The following is a 5,246-nucleotide window of genomic DNA, read 5'->3' on the forward strand; positions in this document are numbered from 1 at the left end:
TCACCTCACACACCAAGCAGAGCCAGAGCAATATTACGGGCTGCACATAATGACGGCCTTAGGTGAACTCCCCCCCCCAAAACGACATCAATACCGCAGTTAAGGAAATTATTAGTTCCTCCAAGCACTCTAATCGCTGATAAAAATAAATAAAAAAAAGAACAATAAATAATTTCATAGTCTGGCATTCGGTCGTTTGGCAATTGAAAAATTGCAACCACCAAATTACAGCACCTTCATTTTTTTTTTTTTTTTTTTTTAACTCTCGACAAGAGAAATCAGAGCACATTTAGGAATGGACCTCGGAACGTCCCACACTTAACTGTCCATCACTTTTTGTTAATACATGTGAACCACTACCTCTGCATGAACACAAAAAGCAGGTGTGCCCAGATAATGGCGGATTTGTGGTATTGGCAAATCGGGTCCAGACGGCGGTGACTGACGTTAGGATACCTATAACGTCAGGGCACCCTTTTTGGTGTGTGTGTGTGGGGAGGGGGGGAGCACTCTTGATGATGAATTATAGACGGCGTGGCTGATCACGTGGTGTTAGCAGGCTTCTGAATGATTTAAGGCTTCTACATCATCCCTACCCCCGCCCCCACCACCGACTCCTGGTGATGCGCGTGCAGGCTGGAGATGCTGCTGCTGCTGACTGCAGCATCCGACATGGAGCTGGAGCGTTAGCGGAGCACGGGCATCTTTTAATCCACTAGGGTCACAGCAGAGCACGTGAGTGTTTTTTCCCCCTCTCTTTCCCATCCATCCCATCCTTTCTCTTTATCCCCCTCGAGGTTATCCGTCGGTGTCGTCACTGTTTATGTGCGAATGGCGCTTCAAGGCGGCTGTTTGTGTGTGTCCTGATTGTGTTGTTTGATTATAACGTCAAAACGGAAATGCTGCCTTCGTGAGCTCCACCTGTCCGGACGGTGTGTTTGAGGTTGTGTTGAGGGAATGTTTGGGGCGGATGCTGCCGCTTCCTCACCGGGCTCGAGCTGCTGCAGACATCGGCCGAGAGAGTGAGAGTGAGAGAGAGAGAAAGGGAAAGAGAGGCGCAGCTGGACAACACTTAGGTAACTAGGTTGGATGTTTATTATGAATAATTCTGACTTATCCTAATGAGTGTCCTCAATGTGTGCCTGGACTATGGCTGTGATTATGTGGTTCCAGTTAGAGCATATTTTTGTTTTTCGTCAGGCTTTGTGTGTGAGTTTGTGTGTGTTCAGCTTCCTGTCCACTGACTGAATGTAACATTTAGCTCTGATTATCCTTTGTCTGTGTTCAAGTGGAGAGGATGGGAGGTTGAGATACCGTAGCATTAGGCTATGGCTGGTTCTCACTGGTGTCAATGCCGGTGCGGAGGGACTTTTTGAGGACGCTGAATGATTCCAACTTGACCTAGAGTGAGAGCTCCTAATCGGCCGGACAGAGGAGTTAAACCTTCTGCGTGAAGGTCTTAGATAGCCTATAGCGCAATTTCTCTATTAATGTCAGGAACCAAGACAAAGAACAGATTATTAGGCCAAAGTGTAGCCTATGTCATCTCTAAAATGTAAGCAAGGCCGACTCAATTTCGGTGTGCGTGTGAGTGTGTGTGTGTGTGTGTGTGAGAGAGAGAGAGAGAGCAAGACAGAGAGAGAGAGGGGGGTGGAATGGTTGCTATCAGGTTTAGGGTCTTAGATTGCAGCATATATCAGATCCATCTTCCACATTCCTCTGTGTTCCTTAGAGAAGCAGACATTGATTTAAATTATTCAGGGTTGCAGTTTGAAGTTGTTTCTCTCTCTCTCTCTCTCTCTCTCTCTCTCTCTCTGTCCCCACAGTCCTATTCTCATAGGTTCCACATGAGACCGTGGGATCTGTCTCTCTCTGAGCATGAGCACTCGGAGTAAAAACCTCAGCTTTGAAACGGGGCTAATCCCCAATGCCACGGCCAAGTCTCTCTCTCTCTCTCTCTCTCTCTCTCTCTCTCTCTCTCTCTCTCTCTCTCTCTCTCTCTCTCTCTCTCTCTCTCTCCCTCTCTCTTCCTTTACCTCAGTCAGGTTTAATATCAGGAACCGACTCACCCCTGATAGGATGCTGGCGCACCCTGTATAAGCCTCCCACAGAGAAGCGCACAGCTGATCTGCAGTGGAGGATTATCCACGGGGCCATCGCTACTAACAGACACGTGGCACACCTTGATCCTACAGTGGGGAGGGAATGTCTTTTTTGTGATCAGGAGGAGGATGTTAGGCATCTTTTTAGTCAGTGTTCCAGGCTATAGGCACTGTTTCAGGTGCTGCAGGACTGGTGTAGGAGGCTCGGGTGGGAGTTTTCATTGCCGTTGTTTATAGGGGGACCCAGGTACTCAGTTCCAGAGAAGAGGAGAGTATGCCTCGCATCTTTCCTTTTTGGGCAGGCCAAGCTCGCTATATGGAAGACGAGAAAGAGTAGGCGGTTGGGAGTGGGGTCGCTTGATGCGAGAGCAGTGTTGCTGGGGCTGGTCACGGCAAGGTTGCGAATTGAGTTCTTGTATTATAAGCTGGTGGAGAAAATGGAGGAGTTTGTTGATGTGTGGGGGGTGAGGGATGCCTTGTGGGTGGTGGATGGGGAGGGGGGTCTAGAGTTAAGGCTGTGAATAGGGGGGTTTGTATTTATTGTTATGGATTTTGTTTAGTTTTTTCTAGGTTTGTTTTGTTGTGTTTTTTTTTTTTTTTTTTTGGGGGGGGTTTCTTTTTTTTGGTTTGAGGAGGTCTTAATATTGTGTGGGAGTTGTAAGTGAAGTGGTTTTTGTCTTGATAAGACAGGTTTGGTGTGGTGACGCAGCTTGGTTGGCTGGTAGTTCTAACTGCCCAATAAAGGTATCTTTAAAAGTCAAAAAAGTCTCTCTCTCTCTCTCTCTCTCTCTCTCTCTCTCTCTCTCTCTCTCTCTCCCTCTCTCTTCCTTTACCTCAGTCAGGTTTAATATCGCTTTACCATCTTGCCCCCTCCCCCCTCGCTCTCTGTGCCTAACGATGTGGCACTGTCCGTGGTTCTGAACCGGCTCTCATTAGCGGTGGTGCTCGTGAGTATGTCGACGGTCTCGGTCTTCATGTCATTACACAATACAACAGTTGTTGTATATGTTATCGTCTCCATGGCGCTGGGAACACATCGGTGAAAGACTTTTCAGTTCGGTGGCGAGACTCAGTAGAGGGCTGTATTTCATAGAATATCCCTACGCCCCACACAAGCCTTGGACTAGCTCCATTTACCCCATTAGCTGTTACCGAAAAAACAAACCAAACAATCGTCTGTTTTCTAAGAATAGCTCATCAGAAAGTACGTCTGGCAATAAAACTCTTATGGAGCAATTATTAGCTTACGGTTACCACAGTAAAAGTCACTTTTACCTTTGCTGACCTAAGTGGATATGTGTTTGTATGTGTGTGTCAATGTGTGTGTGTGTGTGTCCGGGTTTGTATGTGTGTGCATTTTGCCTTCTCCCTCATTGCGTGACTGCTATTTAGAAGCTCCATTTCCAAGCAGATAATCCCATGTGTGTCTTAGTCAATGTTTGTTTGTGTGTCTAAGCTGGATGGCTAGCGTGTGTATTGTGTGTCTGTAGATGAGATCACAACCTCTGGGCCTATTGTGGCGAGCAGGTGTGACTCACTGACAAACACGCACACACACTGATCCTGTTTGTGAATGAGAGAGCACTGTGTTGCCCCCCTCCCCCTTCCCCCCTTTGGCCATTGGATCCACTGACGTCACTGAACCTGCCTGCGTATAAAAGCTAACACTATAAGATCACTGCGTGTGTGCACGTCTGTGAGTGTAAATGTGTGTGTGGGTGTTTGTGTGTGTAGGGGGGGGGGGTGTATGTGCTGAAGATAAATGGACCTTTAGGGCTGATTAACGTGGGAGATGTTTGTGTAAAGTACAGTCTAATCTGATGTCCTATAATGAGTCAGTGTGTGTGTGTTTGTGTGTCTTGTTACTGCAATGGACTTTTTTTTGGTTCTCCACACATGTCCTATCTTCAGCCTGGAGCTCATAGATTTGGAAAGGACAGGAGGTCACAGTGGGGTGTGTGCGTGCGTGTGTGTGGAGGGGGGGGTCAGGGGAGTACCACTTATACTGTGTCACCCCTCACCCATGGATGAGAGGAGAGACGACATCTCTGTGTAGCGGAGAAAAGGAGGGGGTGAGGGCAGTGTAGCCGAGGAGAGGACAGAGGAGTCCAGAGGAGAAGAGGCGAGGAGCAATTCGACGAGGGGAGAGGAAGAGAGAGGAGACACCAGGAGAGAGTTACGGAGGAGAAGACAGGCTCGTGTAGGAAGCATCCACATGCTGTTGAGACTTGCCCCTGGTTTAAGTGGGTACGTGCCAGGCTGATGCTACATGCCTGCTGGTGCCAAGGACGGAGGAGGGGGGGGGAGGACGGAGGAGGGGGGGGAAGGGGGGGGGGGCACTGCTGCTGTCAGACACACTGGCGATGAGGGCTCAGGGGGTCTGGCTCACATGGGTACCGTGGCAATGGAATACAAGGTCAGCTACAGTACAGGGACTAGAGAGAGGAGGGGAGAGGGAGAGGAAGGGGGGGTGGCCTGTGTGTGTGGGGGGGGGGAGGGGGGAGCGGAGGGGGGGGGGAGCGGAGTAGGAGACAGTGCGGACAAAACAGCCTGAACAGATTGGAAATGTCCGGAGTGGGCGAGCGGGAGGGGGGGGGGGGGAGATTTAGAGAAGGTTTGAAGACGGGGGATGAGGGGGAGGAGAGGGGTGTACTGTTGGGTTGTTGCGGCCCGGCGACGGACTTGCATTTGCGCGTGTCTGGGAGGGCTGTTTAAGCAGCAGCGTGGCACATCCCAGCAGGCACTACCACTGTGATGGACAGAGAGGGAGTTGCTCTCCTGTCTGGAAGCGCCAAGCCTCCGCTCATCTTTATTCATGCCTCCTGTCTCCTCTATCCCAGCGTGCCGTCTGTGCTTATCAACGCTGGCCGGACCTGTCTGGGGAGGTGGCACATGGGGTCGTGGCGGATGGCACTCTTATCCGTCTCTGCCCCATGTTTCGGTCGGTGCCAGCGCTGCCTGTCAGTCATCACACTGTGGGAGAGGACGGGGGTGTTCATGAGCAGGGTGTATCATTCTGGGGTGGGACAGAGGGGAGGGGGAGGAGGGGAGGATGGTGGAGGGGGGGAGGGGGAGGAGGAATCGAAAAGGGGAGGAGGGGAAAGTACAGGATGAAGGGGGATGGAGGAGGGGAGGATTGAGGAG

General features: G+C 50.4%; 1 protein-coding gene across 1 annotated transcript in view; it reads left to right on the forward strand.

Annotated features, from left to right (window-relative positions):
* The first annotated feature begins 587 nt into the window (after window positions 1–587).
* slc7a14a (solute carrier family 7 member 14a) overlaps window positions 588–5,246 on the forward strand; it is a 19,800-nt gene continuing 15,141 nt past the window's right edge. The window contains exon 1 of the mRNA XM_062469594.1: window positions 588–735. The gene's annotated coding sequence lies outside the window, so the exon portion shown is untranslated. The remainder of the gene's footprint in view (window positions 736–5,246) is intronic.

Source organism: Osmerus eperlanus, chromosome 9 (genome assembly GCF_963692335.1).
Source record: "Osmerus eperlanus chromosome 9, fOsmEpe2.1, whole genome shotgun sequence".
Classification (NCBI taxonomy): Eukaryota; Metazoa; Chordata; class Actinopteri; order Osmeriformes; family Osmeridae; genus Osmerus; species Osmerus eperlanus.